This window comes from Gallinula chloropus (assembly GCF_964237585.1).
Source record: "Gallinula chloropus genome assembly, chromosome: 2".
Taxonomy (NCBI): Eukaryota; Metazoa; Chordata; class Aves; order Gruiformes; family Rallidae; genus Gallinula; species Gallinula chloropus.
The window spans coordinates 91074413-91090516 of record NC_140086.1 but is presented as its reverse complement, the minus strand read 5'-3'; the positions used below and the strand labels follow the sequence as shown (position 1 = coordinate 91090516).

Sequence of the window (16104 nt, the reverse complement as noted above, 5' to 3'; positions counted from 1 at the left end):
TGAAAGTACTACTCTCCATCCTACATGTATGATCTTACTGTCTAGACAGATATATTTAGGTATATTAACATATGTTGAAATGATCCCATTAACTAAGTATAGACCATCCTTCGCACTTAATAATCCATCAATTTCTCGCATGTATGCATTTTACCAGAGATTATATTCTATTTTCCTCCAGATCATTATCCAAATCCTCAAAGCAATGGGCTGTGAAAAACTTGTATAAAATCCAACATGAACGTCCTTCATCTATTACTGCTTTATGATCTGTCAATTAACCATTTTGAAGTGTATTTAATATGGGCCGTGTTGACTTAGCAAAGAGCTGGAGTTTTAAAAATCAGAATTCCATACAGTACTGCATCAGGTACCTTACAAAAGCTTACTGTATGTACATGAGTGCCTTTGTCAACCAAAAACCTCCAGCCTCGGAATAAAGACATAAATACAGACAAGTTCTAATCATCATGAACAGCTGGGCAACCAGTGACTCTGCTTTCTTCTATTTTCTGTTAATAATTCTTATTTCTGCCTTCCCACAATTCTTTGCGCGATCGCTAATCAACGGTATTTTGACTGACAGCATGTGTTTCACAGAATCATAGAATAATATTTTTGTGCTATTTCTGTCTCTTCTCAAATATTATTGTCCCAATACAGTAGATGTATGCCATTACTAGCAATTATTTTGTTCCCAATAAATAAGAGAATGTTCATATTGTTCTTAATCCCATTGATAGAAAGTTTATGATCAGTGTCTATATAATCTACCATGGTCTTTTCATCGTGACAGCTAATAGCCACTACTGCTCACAGCACTTTCTCTGGTTCTTCATTCATTTGAATCTTCACCTCTTCCTTACTACATTATAGCAGTTTCACTAATGACTTTTCATTGTAAGAATTACAAATCTCTTGGGTAAATTTTAGTTTTAGGTAATATGAATTTGAGATGAAACTGTTTTCATCATATTTTCAGTAAAATTTGTATTTCAGGAAATCATCCTTTTATAAAAAGTAATTATTTACTACTGTGCTGGAAAGAGCAGATTCAAATAAACAATGGTAAATATCAGTGCTGATTGTTTTCGTGGAAGCAATCTGCTATGTCTTTTAATTTTTGTCAGAAGAGTAAAACTGAACAGAAATTTTTCTTCTCAGAAAAGTATGGTAAATGACCCACACCATTAGATATTCCAGGAACATTTTATTAATGATCACCTAATGTAGTCACTCTGAAATAACAATGCAGTTACTTTGCATCTGGACATTTAAAGAAAGATTCCTTTGTCACATATATTCCTGGAAAATGTGTCTTTATCTCTGTGAAAAGAAAGTTCAGACCTTACAGAACTTCCTGAGGCAACTTTCAAGTGTACACTGTATTTTGTTGCTTTTTACACTCAATGTTTTCATAGAATCACAGACTGGTTTGGGTTGGAAGGGACCTCAAAGATCACCTATTTCCAACCCCCCTGCCATGGGCAGGGACACCCTCCACTAGACCAGGTTGCCCAAAGCCCCATCCAGCCTGGCCTTGGACACTGCCAGGGAGGGGGCAGACACAGCTCCTCAGGGCAGCCTGTGCCAGGGCCTCACCGCCCTCACAGGGAAGAGTTTCTTACTAATATCCAATCTAAAACTACCCTCCTTCAGCTTAAGGCCCTGTCACTCCACGTCTTTGTAAGCAGTCCCTCTCCAGCTTTCCTGTAGGCACACTTCAGGTACTAGAAGTACAAGATACTTTAAATCCTTGCTCTCTGGGTGGGAAAAAAAGCAGTGCCTGGGCCAGGCTGGCCGTTAAAGCAATGCCAGAGTTGAAAGACAGAGGGGAAAATGGAAGGGGCAACTGTGATGGCCTGATTATATATTTTGATTCTGGTCTATAAAGTGTAGCACTCAATAAAAACCTGACACAGTGGAAGTCTGTTTAACTTAGTAATTTTCACATAAGTAGTCTAAACTGTTTGGTTTTCAACATATTTATTTGTTTTAAATACTTTGTTGGCAAGTAAATAAATTTGAATATATTGAATGGAGTTTCCAGACAATGATCAACAGGTTTTTTTTAAAAAACCTGCCAGTAATCTTGTTTTGTACTTTTAAATTACTTATTTAATAATTGAGTTTGTTTGGGTTGGGTTTTTTTTTTAACTAAATAAGGGATCAATGCCAAAGGCTGCAATGCCATTGAATTGTGCTGGGTTAGAAGCAAAGTATAGCTTTTAAGCTTACTGCTACATGCACCTGTTAAAACAATGAGTCATCTGAATACACATTCATGCAATCTTAATTTTTGTGTGCTACACCTCTGAAATAACCAATATTTTAATCTATTTTATGTTTTCAAGCTGCATACAAATGCAGACTATATTTTAATAAGCATATTAAATATTTTTAATAAAAGAAAATTGTCTTTAAAGTACTGAATACATAATTTAGTCTTTTTATCATCATATTTAACATTCCGAAATAAGACATTTCTTAATTATTAGCTACACCTAAATAATTGATGGAATATTTTTGCTTAATATAAACAAAATAAGGGGCCTACACAGAGGGAGAGAGAACTGAAAACATTGGATTTGGAGCACTTAAACTACTTGACTACTTCCTAAATTCTCATTCAATTACCGTTGCTATTTTCCCAAATCCTTCCACAATACAGCACTAGCCTTGTAGCCTTTACTATTAGTAGATACTATTCTTTCCCAACCAGTTTTTATTTATATATTGGAATGAGTTAAAGAGCAACACAGTTTACTTTCCTTATCAGTTTTCCCACCTTCACATAAACACATTAAAAGTGAAAATAATTTGTTCCTGCCCCTGAAACTGAAACCGAAAGTAATTAAAGCGTAAGTTTTTCTACTCAAAAGATATTGGCAGCACTTCTACTTTGAACTTTAATTAGATTGGAGAGACTAGAAAGTATCTTTATGAATACCGGCATTTTAAATGGAACGCAGCTTAAAGCGAGCTCAACTACAAGCAGACATCCTGTCCCATCCCGCTCGCTGCCCACGGCCCACTCAGCGAATAAACAGAATGCTGAAAAGTATCATTTATTTCTAATTTTGCTTGTTTGTCAGTCCCATCTTCAGACAGGGTTTGCACATGAGCAGTAGAGCATCATTATAATCACAGCAGCCAGGGAAGCGACAACCTAACGCAGCAGCGGCAGGACTTCCATTGCCGCTGTGGCACACTGACTAGCAAAGAGTTTCAGCAAGCTCTGTAACTGCTGTGCTTTAAGTAAGTATCAGGAAATTGTTCATAAGGGGCAGTTGGTAGACACTGGAATCCCAAATTCTTGCAAGAATGACTTTTCCGTGTTCACACTTAGATGTGAGTGTGACCAGCCACCACAACCAGCCAGCACAGCGCCTTCCCTGAACGTGATCGCCCCACCACCCTGGGGACACGGGCTCTGTGAGTCAGAACAAGAAAGGGGGCAGGCACACTGCAACTCAGTGCAGAGAGTTGATACAGCTGAAAATTAAACATGCAGTTTGATGGATTCTTCTTTTTTTCCTCTCTTGAAACAGAGCCAAGTCAGTGCTGCAACCATTGCCCCACATCTACCATTTTTTCCCCCCTCCTGCCTGCCTTCAACCCGCTCAGATATTTCTGCTCTTCTACTTGAAGTGGTACCTCTTGGATTTCAACCTGAGTCAGGCAGAAAACTGCCAGGAAACAACTTCTACAAGAACTAGGCAGGCTCCCTTAAATGGCATTCACCCGACCCAGCAGCACAAGTCAGCGGGGTTGCAAGGGAAGGGGGGACGAACCAGTGGCTTGCTTGAGGAGGCCGTGGCGGCAAGCAAGGCCCACAGTACTTATCTTTGCTTAAGCCGTAGAGAGTCCTCAAACTCTCAGTGAAAAGTGGACAAGGAACAGAACGTCTCCTTCCTTAACACAGAATATGGTACAAAACTAACTTTTAAACATCATCATGCCACAGAGAGAAACGTTAAGGGAAAGAGCGGAAAACTGACACAAAGTTCTCCACCCAGTCTCAAGTCTTGTTCGCTCAGGCAGCTCTTCTGTGGACATTGCTTGGTGGCTTAAAAGCATCAATGACCTTCATTACAGCCTGGTGGTGCCCATTTGTGAACTATGCTGTCAAGAAGGGAATTTTTCCTTTAGTTGTGTCCCAGTTGCAATATCTGTGCAATGTACCCAAAAAACTGAGGGGGCAGAAAGACATGCTCCCTGGAGCAAAGCTGGAAACAGCACCTTGCTCTCCCAGCACCCTTACCACCCCTCCTCCTACTCACTGTGCTGCACGCAGCAGTCTCCTGGAGGTGAGGCCATACCAGGAGTGCTGGGTCCAGTTCTGGGCTCCCTGGTACCAGAGTGACATGGGGATACTGGAAGAAGTCCAGCAAAGGGCCACTAAGGTGATTAAAGGACTGGAACATCCCTCCTGTGAGGAAAGGCTGAGAGAGTGTTCCTGTTCTGTCATCCTGGCAAATAAATACATGTAGGGACATGTGCTGAATCAGACAGAAGAACTGATTCAGACAAATCAAAATTTTTGGAGCCAGGTCGTTTTCTTTTGTTGTTTTTAATTATTCCAGATCAATTTTTCCAATCCTCTTCACACGTGGTCAAGCTGCCATTGCGGCACAACGGAAGGAACAGCTGAGCGGTCGGAAGAAGGGCTGCTAAAGTCAGTTAGAAACCACTGCCACCAAAGCACCCAACGCCTTCTGAGATTTTAAAACACAACAATTATGATTTAAAAACATAACTCGCTCAGGTACTGTCACTGAGATAACAACCCGCAGCTTACACCACAGCAGCTCAGCGCTCTGCCTAAACACTTTACACCTCAACAGCACAATCCCTTAACAACACTCACCTACTAACACAGTTTACAGTCCCGAGGGAAGGCCTGTAATGAATGAAATGTGGGGTGTTACCCTGCATTAGGTTCAGAAAACACTAGAAATAGGAGGGGAGGCAAAAAAAAAAAGCTCAGTGCTTAGAAGGTCACATTAAAGTATATTTAACTGAACTGAGTAAGTTAACCTGACTAGCCTTTCTACACCCCTTTGTGGAGAAAGGAGATGAAGCTGCTGTTCTGATGGCTTTCTAAAGGAATTTTGCCTAGATGGTCTGAATGGCCTTCAGATTGACTCTCATCACTGATTGCAGAGGACATCAAGGATAACACTGCATGCTAGTTAAACACCTCTCTGCAGTTAGCCCCCACCAAAAACCAAACAAACCCAAACACCACCCCCCAAAAAAAATCCCAAACACCAAAAATCAACATAAAAGGGAGACAGGTTTGCCTGTGGCTCATAGTTGTTGCTTGTCTCTATAAGCTCTGCTTTAAGACATTCTGATAATATTTACTTGGGGTAAGAAAAAAGAAAGGGCTTCATTCTGCTTGTGCATTGGCTCAGCGACTCAAACTTTGTCAGGGAGATGAGAAAATTATTAGCAATCATCTCTGAAATATTCAGTCTGAGTGATATGCTCAGGGTGAGACTAACTATGACAGAGGAGGGAGAGAATTACATTTTTCAAGTCAGCATTGAGTTGTCCTAATCATGAGATCCTCCATTTGCTCCCAACAACCCCTGCCAACCCATCCTTCTGCAAAAGATAAGGCAGCTCTAGCAGGATGTGCCTCTCTTCCATTACGTAACAAAGTTCCAGTTTCTTGCTCAGAAAAATAAAAATCATTCCTACTTCACAATCAATAGACAACTGATTCCACACTGAAAGTGTCCTTTTCTGAACAAGTCAGATGGAAAAGGATTTTTCTGGTAGTTTGACTGAAAATGAGAGAGACATGTATTGGGAAGATGCTGGGAAGCAGAGCTCAAACATTTGACAAAAGGGACAAATGAATGACAAAGGAGCATCATTTCAGTGAAAAGCAGGACATAAAATTATCACATGGTGCCACAGCCCAATCACTACTTTTTTCTTCCCCTTGTCATAATTCACTACATCTCAGCGTACTTTAAGACTTACTCAGCATATAAAGATCTAAAATCCCTTCCTCCAAAAGAATTGCTTCCATTGACATCTTAATTCAAGCTTTGCAAATATAAACAAGTGTACCAGAGAAAAAATTTTAAAAAACAAAACCCCCATTATTTTCCTAATGGAAAGCATATAATCGTGTGTGTGTGTGCATATATAGGTTGGAATAAGAAGTTAATAATTTCCATTATTTATGAAAACATCCATCATGAACAAGCAAAGATGCCAAACTGTTATTTTTACTTAACAAAGAGAATGTCATAATAAAGCAAATGTTTTGTATGCATGCAAAGATTCAGTTTTGTTACATTTAATAGCTTTGATTAGAGATATATATGTTCATGTGCAGAGGATTAAATTCTTGAGAATAAACCAGGTTGTAATTACTTGAATAAGAAATTTAACATTGAATAATTCAATTAATATTGAATATATTTAAATATCTCACAACAATAAAGACAGGAACTTCCTATTTGACAGACCAATATCAGCAAAAAATCATTGATAAGATGACTTGCACTAAAAAAAAACCTGACGCTATTTCAACTCTAACTAAATTGACAGCTGTCCATCATTGATTGCTTTTCAGGAGTATGCAAAGATATGAAGAACTAGAACGGAATAAAGAGTTTTATCTGGATAAATGGAGGAAAATAACATAGGAATATGTATAAATGAATAACTGTAAATTTTCGCCTGTCACTATGAGTGGCTCAAGACCACTTGTTCATGGGGACACATACCATATCACGCCCTAGTGCTCATCCTATCTCCTCACTAAATCCACATTTTGCCACTAATGTCAGCAGAGATAACCTCCAAACCACCACCTTATTCAATATGCTTGTTCTGCATTGCACAAGTTTCATGGCAAAAATGAATTTAAAATTTTAAAACTAATACTTATAAAGAATTGGTTTTAAAGATATGTTTTAATGATTTATCTCAGTATGTTTGGGTTTGTTTTTTTTTTTTTAAATGTAATAAAGCCAAACCACCCTGTTATTACATTTTTACCGATAAGGAAGTAGAGAAGCATGGAACGGTTTGCATACAATTTAAGACATGTGCATCCTGCTGATGGAAAGGTGACCAAGATCCCATCTTTGCATGGTCTGAAAGATTTGTGAAGTAGTAATCCTTCATATCCATTGGGGTTCTGTAGTCATGGGCATAAGTCAACAAATCAACCACTCCTCAATGCACTGGCTTCCGTGTTTTACCGTTCTTACAATGTCGCACCTCAAAGAAGCATCAGTGAAGTACAAAAATGTCTATCTTCTCCTTCAGAACCTAGTATTGTATTCTTGGGCAGTTTAAATAAATAAGCACAAATCTCAGGAGATCTGATGAGTACAATGTAGGAGAGAGGGAAAACCAAATCAACTAAAGAGCTGCCCTAAAACAAGAGAGATGCCGCTATACAAGAGAAGTAGAATCTGAAACACTGATGGATCTTTTGAAAGAGGATGCTACCTTATTTGCTACTGGCATCTGGGAAAAAAATCTTTGCTGTTATTGATCATCATTCCTTGATGACCTAGGTAAAAAATACAGTTTTTTACAGTGTTAATTTTCTGGAAATCAAGCCTCTCAAAAGTCATATGATAGTAAGCTCATCCTAGATTTCTGTATTACACTGTCTTAGGGATGTTTTTTCCAAATTAAAATGAAATAGAGCTCAAGTGTCCTTTCCTCTCCATCTCAACACATACCCTTTTGTACAATCAAATCAAAACATGAAGTACATAACACTAAGCATATGACCCAGAAAAAACATCTGTAAGCTGGGCTTTAACCTTCTTTAGCCATGTACATACACTATGAACAACCCGGTGTGCCCCAACAGTTTAAATTTTAACTTTGAAATGAAACTTCTGACCTTACTGTATCATGAGTGAAAATTGATTGGCTCCTCTAAAACAGCATTAATTCAAAACTTCCACTGCCCTTGGGAATATATGGACATCTAGTTATTCCTTCAGCTGCAAAGGGTGGTGGTGATCTGTTCCTATGAGCGTCTAGGTCTTGCAGGGGAAGAGGCTCTAAAAAAATTGTTTAGCTGGAAATGGTCACTCAAATGACTGTCCAGTCGCTCTGAATACCTGTTTTTATGATCTAATTCCATAGAAAACTACACTAAGAACTAAAGCCTAGTGATTCTCACTCTGATGAAAACATCATTGCTTTTACTTTCCTTCTGTTTCTTTGTTCTTAGAAAGCACTATTAATCAAAGATCAAGTTTGGTTCCCTACCTGTGACATAAATGAGTGAGAAAAAAATGTGGCAGCCTTGATAACATGACAGGCAATCTAAGAGTTACAGTACAGAGTTACTATATAAGCTTATATAGAAGAAGAAAAAAACACACCCAAAAAAAACCCAAAAAAAAACCCAGAAACCCCCCACCTCTGTCTTTTTTCTCTTTAGGGAAAAGTTTTCCATCTTTCTTACTTTTAGAAACATTATACACCAGTACAATCTACTATGGTTCATACTCACACTCACAAAATACTATTAATTCCAAGTACCAAGACTAATTCATATAATTTGATATTGCAGTGTGTTTTATTCAGTGGCCATATTCCTCCCTCTTAAGTTTTCTCCACCGGGACACCACTTACACACAATAGTTCAAAGTATTCAAAGTTTCCACCAAAGATTTTGCAAGTATCTAGAGCTCACACTGCTGATGACTTTAGATTTCACTCGAGAGGAAGTTAAAAGTTAATACCTCACCCTGTTCAGTATCAATATGGTTATGACTCATAGATTTGTACAAATGTCATTTGAAGAATCACAGAATTAGAGAACCACAGACTGGTTTGGGGTTGGAAGGTATCTCTAAAGACAATCTAGATCCAAGCCCCGTGCCATGGGCAGGGGCACCCTCCACTAGACCCAGTTGCCCAAAGCCCCATCCAGCCTGGCCTTGGACACCGTCAGAGAGGGGGCAGCCACAGCTTCTATGGGCAGAAGACCCTCAGAGTGCTTAGAAACAATGTTGGAAGAGAAATTATGAAAGTTGAGCCCAAAATACAATCCTGCTGACACAAGTGAGTGACTTGGCGATCACACCGTACTCCTGCTTTACACTGTGCCCTGCCAGGGTCAACAGAAACTTGCAGGGCATCGCTCTTCCCTGAGGTATGCCAGCCCTCGCCTAAGCCTGCAGCCACCACCCGCTGGCAGATGTGCGCAGGGAGTGAAGGTGGGTCTGAACCTTGGGGCAGCTCAGGTCATGCTGCTGGCATTTTATAACCAAGGCTGAAACCTCCCTTGGTCCCAACACAGCCAGACACAAAAGCTTCCAGTTATTTCTCTGTGCCATGTTTCCCACCTTTTCCCTCTGCAGTAAGACATTACGGACCAGAGACTGGAATCAGAACGCTGAACTAGACGGATCTTTTGTGTCAGCATGCATAGCCTTACATTCTCATTATTTCTTAGAGACACGGTCCCAGGTCTGTTAGTTTTAACCTTGTAAGTGATCTAGCCACTAAAATATGATGGAAGAGTCACACTGTGCTGGCACGAGCTATATTTTATACACATAACAGGGGGATATCAGGTGTTGAAATCAAAACGCAACAGAGGAACCTGATTTAGCAGCTAGCCACACTACAATCCAGCTAACTTTCCCAAAGATACTTTGGATAACCACATTGTTACTTGGTAACAAAAATGTTATCAATATACAGCCCCATGCTTCATTTAAGAACTGCCTTTTATGGAAAGAACTTGAAAAACTGTAGACTTCTGAATACCTACTGAATACAACACTCAACACATCCCAGCCTCAGGGAAGCCTTCTGAGGCTAACATGTATTTGTTTCAATGCTCTTAAGAACTTAGCTGACTAGTTCCCCTGCCTACCTATTTACAAACTGTGTGTATGCACATCTAACATTTTTCTGTGCTAAATGCAACACAACACACTTCCTGCAACTTGAGTTAAACTGCGGCATCTTAAACTAAAGTCAATTTTTTTTAGTACTCCCTAAACCAAGCAAGTTTTTCCATAAACTGGTGATTTATGGGAAGTGGAGGCACTTAGGGATGTATTGAAATGTCTTTGCAAAACCACTTAAAAAAACAACCAAAGTGACACATAGTCACTTAAAAGAAAAAAAAAAAAAAAGAAGAAGAAAGAAAAAAGTGCATCTCCTTCCTTCCCTGTTCATCCTGGATGCTGAATGAAAACCCTGTATTTTGAGTTTTCAGATGCTACTATGACAATCAACTAAGATTGAACACCAAGATCTAATTTACTTAAAAAGCTGTGAAACTTTCACAAACCGTATGGGGAAAAGAGTTGGAGAGGCACAACTACAAATGTGGTTAGGCCACTTAAAAAACATACCTTATCTTTTCCCACAAAGAGAATAAGAGCAAAACGTAAAAAAGAAACAAACCAACCATCACACATAACATGGCCAAGAAGGGAGATTTCATCAAAGTTGTACTAATTTATTTAATGCAGCGTAATTACAAAATGTGAAGCCTCACTGAAAAATCACAACAAAACTGCTACAGTAGTTACTTTGTGTTTCACTGTTTGGTGAAACATGTATATAGTTAAAGGATATTTCGTAAATAGTTGCTTTATTCTGCATTTTATGCTAGCAAAGTTACTTGAAAAATTATTTAAAAATGCAAATCTGTGGATAAAAAAATGGGGTTTTTTTTAAATCCATAGTCATTCTGTGTATTCATACATATTCATAGATTCCTTGGAAAAGATCTACAGCAGGTCACCATTAAGGGGCACATGTAAATTTTCTGAGGATGTTTATGAAAACAGTAAATATTCTTGCCTTTATAGTAGTGTACTGTGCTGTTAATGTGCTGATTTTCTTTTCCTCTAAGTAAGTTCAAAGTAATTATTTCAAAGAACACAAAATTCTTGTGTGTAAATATTAAAAGCCCATCAAAAATTAGAAAAGTAAAAGCTCTTCTTGGAGATGCTATGGATTTGAAGAATACACTTGATAACAAAAAATACAGAACTTTCATTTTTAAAGGTATTTTTCTGGACCAACAATATACCATCAGAGAAAGCACATGGTAGATTTAATAGGAAAATTATTGTTTTACTCAAAGATAAACCAAAAGTCAAACAACCCTGTATTTATTGACAAAGTTATCACTTGCCATCCAGCCATCCAAACCCACAAAGACACAGAAGTTAACAGGGAGAGACTTGTGCATCCCTTTTCATCTTGCAAATACAGTCTGTGGAGCTCATACTTCCAACAGATAGCCAAAAATAATACCTTGCCCAGCAATATCAGATTTGGAGTTTATTCCAGAGGAGTGCCATTCCAGGCCTGCGTATCAGACGGGTTCAAGGATCTGTGCCTTCAGTTAGCACGTATTTAAGAAGTCATTCTGGTTGTCAAAGTTTTGCATCAAACGTTGTTTGCAAGTGTTGAGTATTTATCAGATATGAAACTGTAACTGTTAACAACCAGTTTTTTCTACCCCTTTGGCACAGGTCAGACACGCTGCAGCAGTCAGGAAGAAATGAAGCTGCACCTACTGAGAAGTGAGAGAGCATCACTGACGCTGTTCAAGCTACACCAACCTTCCTGAGGAACAAGGGGCTGTGGCAGTGTCTCATTAAGTCCTTTGTGTCCAATAATTTATCCTCATTCAGGAGGTACTGAACGTTGGCATAGTGGAAGCAACCTTCTGCGATAGCGCGGTGCTGTAAGGTGGAAATAACTATTCCGTAACTCTCAATGTGACTGGCAACACATTAGTCAATCCTCAACTGACACAAAAAAATGAAGAATAAAATCACAGTGTGCTGTGAAAGATAGAGACTGTGAAGGTAAGAATTACCAGAAGCTTGCCTGCTTTGCAGATGGGCCATTTCTCCCTCTCTCCTGATTCCTCTCCCATCCTTTCTTTCTCTGATGGACATGGGCAATTCAAACCGTTACACAGAAAAAACAATAATTCAAAAAATTCTTACTATACCTATTACATGTACTTGTATGTACAAAACCAGTAAGTACAAAACAGTGTGTAAAACCTGCTAAAACATCTCCTGATGTATGAATCATTTGTGGTCCTACACAACAGGGCCCAGGCAGAACTTCACTCTGCCATGAGTGTTGCAACTCTGGGGCAGCGACTAGGGGAGGGAGCTGCTAACAGCTGGGGAGGAGCCCCTGGGGCTTGGGCATTTCCTTGGTGCCAAGAGCAGAAGACCAGGCACCAGACCTCCTACATTCTACAGTCTAAAGTTCTGGGAGAGGAGATGAGAGATAACTCAAGTAGGTGAAAAGCAGTGTGGTAAGGGACATGGAAGAGAGTTCCTTGCACTAAACTGGTGTCTCCATTCCTGCAGCGCTCTTGCATTAGCGCTCTTGTTTAAAGAAGCAAGAGCCACCAAAGGGGGATGAACACCTAATCCTCAACAGTATCTTAAGTCAGATATACAGTTCTTAGGGGGTGAAAGCAACACAAACAGGTCTGGTGAAAATTCCTAGCCTTGTTGGCTAGGGTTAGTCAAGCACATCTTAGTCCTTTACCTCTTTCTGAAACAAGCAAAAATATTTGCACCACTTGTCAAAACAAAACCAGAAAGATTCAGGCATTACAGCTCAATGCCTGTAACACTCCCCCTTTATGAACAAATGTCACTGATGTTTAACCAAGATCTTAGGAATCAGCACATCAGAAACAAGGAACAGAAGATAGATCCTAAGATATTTTGGATTTCCTGCAAGACAGGTTGAATAAAACCAGCCCATTTCCATGGGGGAAAAATGGTTACCATCCAAACAGGCAATTCTAATTTGTTGTTAATAGCAATTTTTCATCAAATAGCCATAAGAAATTACAACAAACTCCAAGCTGCATACTGTAGATAATGGATTTACTCTTTCAGCTAACTTGAGCAAAACAAATGTAAATGCACACAAAATACGATGAAGGTCTGATTGCTGCAGCACTACCAGGGCTGTGAGAAAAACTTTGTGTTTAGGTGGGTAATTCTCATGCAGTACCAAATTTTCAACTAAATGACAGCATTTCTCCCTCAGTTTTCTATACTGTATCGTTTAACTTGCACATTAGCTGAAGAACAGCCCACAGGATCACTCTTCTCGACTCATGGCCACTGCTGCATTACGCAAAGTGTAAATTTTGATGGAATACGTTGCTTTGGGTCTTACTTATTAAGTAACCAAACCTGCCGTATAACCCAGTGCCAGGCCATCATCAGTTGCTCCTGAAATTAGTTTCGCTTTGTAATTTCACCGTATCTGTATAATTTAATGTCAAAGGCTTTGGTTCTAAAAATAAAACCAAAAATACTGAATCATCATTGGAAGTGAAGTATCACCTTGAGAACACTAGACACGGGGCTGAAAAAAAATGCATATGCATTTTGTAAGACACTCGAAGAATTAAAAAAAGACATTTTCCATTCCATAAAGCATACAAAACCCTATAATTTTGGACTACAGGACTTTATATATGTTAACCCTCAATATTTCAAAGGAAAACGATTAAGTCACCTTCAAAACCCTAGGTTTTCAAGCAACGTCAAGGTGAAATACAAAGTGAAGACATCAACGAACGGGTGCACTTGCAAAGTTCACACAAACTGTTTTGCTTAGTTCTTGGTAAAACCCAGTGAAAATGTTTTGATATGAGTAGCAAACACGGCCCAAGCCTAACGATAGTCACGCAAATGGATCCAGTGGGCCATGTATATACCGTCAGCTGTGCCAGAAATTCTTGGGCGGAAGTTGGAAACACTTGGTCATCTGATTAGATACAATCTCCAACCGGCACAGAGCTTCAATAGATTTCCACCATACTTCGTACAGGAAAAGTTACTAAATTTTGAAAAAAAGAGACTCTGCCAAACTCAGCACAGCTTTAGTATTTGTCTATCAACCACCATTTGGTACTTCTGACCTGCTGGCAGCTAGCATACAGTTGTTCTGGGGAATTCTTTTATGGGATCCCTTCCACATTTCACCAAACAAACTTGTCACGCCTGCCACAATTCAGGGGCTTCAATCCCAGACATCACTGCCACAGTCTGCCAGAGGAGGCCAAGCAATTTGACTGCAGGGAGAGCAAATTTCAGGGCGGGGGAACACCAAAAAACCAGCACCTTTTAAAATGTTTTCCTCACTTGTTCACCGCTTTCTCCATGTCTGTCCATCTCACTAACATGTTGTCACTTGAAGAACCAAACTTACAAAGAGAAAAACTATGTTACTCGCCTCACCCATGGAGGTTGGCAACATTACTATTTGTTTCACTTTCCATCCACAGAAGGAGAGTCCCTTCAATGTTTCTCAAAAAGTTTCAGATTTTCTTTAGATTTTCTCCCCCTCAAAAAAAAGCATGCAATTATTGCCACAACCTCGGAAATGCTCAGCAACAAATGACACCCAGGATATACAGCCAGCTCAACAAAGTCATCTTTCCAGCCTGTTAGCGTATTTCAAGGTTTCAATCTTTGAATTCCAAATCGCTGACCCACAGTTAAGCTCCCTCTCTCCAGAGATGATATTCAGAGTAAAAATAAAAGTAATCCCACAAACAACAAATCCAAATCCATAAATATTTTTTCTTAAAAAAAAACAAACAAAAAAAAACTTACCTTCATTTTTGTTGTCTAAAAGACATTTGTATTGCATTTTGGAAGAACCATGACATATATCAGCAAGAGTACTTGGCATGCAGATTTAGTCTAAAAATTGCAAATAGATTATACACTTTTTCTCAATCAAGAAATAAGATCTAGATGCAAAAGGAAAAATGTAGGTATAACAAATGGCACGGGATTTCAATCATCAAATTCAGTGGATATTGAATGGCATGAATTACCAAAAAAAAAAAATAAAAAAATCCATGAAACAGAGGTAAACCCCAGTCAAAAACACGAGCGGTTCACAGAAGGATTTGAATTACCTAATACTCAACATTTTAGGTCAACTTGCAGTTATATATTCCCCAAATTAATGTTCACTATATTTAAATTATTTTATGATTTTCAGGCATGGCTATAAATTTCATTACAAGACAAAACTAGTCAAAAACGAGCACCAATTTAGACAAAACAAAAGTTTTGAGACAGCTTGACCACATCAGAATCCAAAAGCATTAATAATTTCGGCATTTCAAATACACCTTGCACTTGCACAATTAAAGAATATATCTAATATTTAAAGTAAAAAAAGTAGTTTGTCACTTCAGGTGTTTTGCAAAAGAGGCTTTTGCCCAATGGGCACCACAAACTGACTGTCCAGTGAGGACAGGCACGCTCAATGGACTCAACTGAGCCTTTTGCACAAGCCAACGTTTCAAAGACAACTTAAGGCAGCCAAGAAGAGTAATGAGCAGTGGTCACTCTAAAACTCAGTCCGATGTCCAGCAAATATTACTTTTCTTCTCATTTTTTATGCCTATCCAAAGATACAAACGCAATGACACGCAAAGAGCGAGTCTTGGCCACAGCACAGTCTGTAGGCCCAACTCCACAAACCCAACAAAACTTTTTCCAAAGTCAAAGCAAGTTTTTGGCAACCCTTTCACACACAGAGTGGTCCCTAATTTCTCTCCTACTTGCAGGGATGATCTCTTCAAGATTGGTTTAAGCCACATTATAAGGATGGGGAGACTTGCCAAAGCAATTAACCACGATTTATCTGTCTTGAGAATACAGGCCTTCACTCTTACAGCCTATCAGTTCAGCATCTCCACCCAGCAGTCAACTTGCTAAAAACGTAAGGCCACCCGAGGCACTGGCTTCCACAGGTCTGCTCACCCACGGCAGCGCAGATGTAACTCCATTAACAGCAGACACACGCTCACCAACAGAACAGAAAGACATCTTCTGTCAAGTGTCCTGAAGGCAGTCTCCCTCCCTTTGACCTTAAGCCTTCCAGCCTCTGAATATAAATATTTTGTACAGAACACTGCCTGGATGGTACTAACCGCGAGATAAAAGCGGTTCTGGTCTTGGGTGGCCACTTCTTGACCCAAAAGACAAGAACAGCTCAAAAACAACAACAGCTTTCCACTCCCAAGGATGACTTCTTGTAAAAATAAAAACAAGG

The 16104-nt window shown here is 39.3% G+C and overlaps 1 protein-coding gene across 1 annotated transcript in view; it reads right to left on the bottom strand.

Annotated features, from left to right (window-relative positions):
• The window catches only part of CDYL (chromodomain Y like), a 115851-nt gene that overhangs the window by 98252 nt on the left and 1495 nt on the right, over positions 1-16104 (bottom strand). The window lies entirely within an intron of this gene.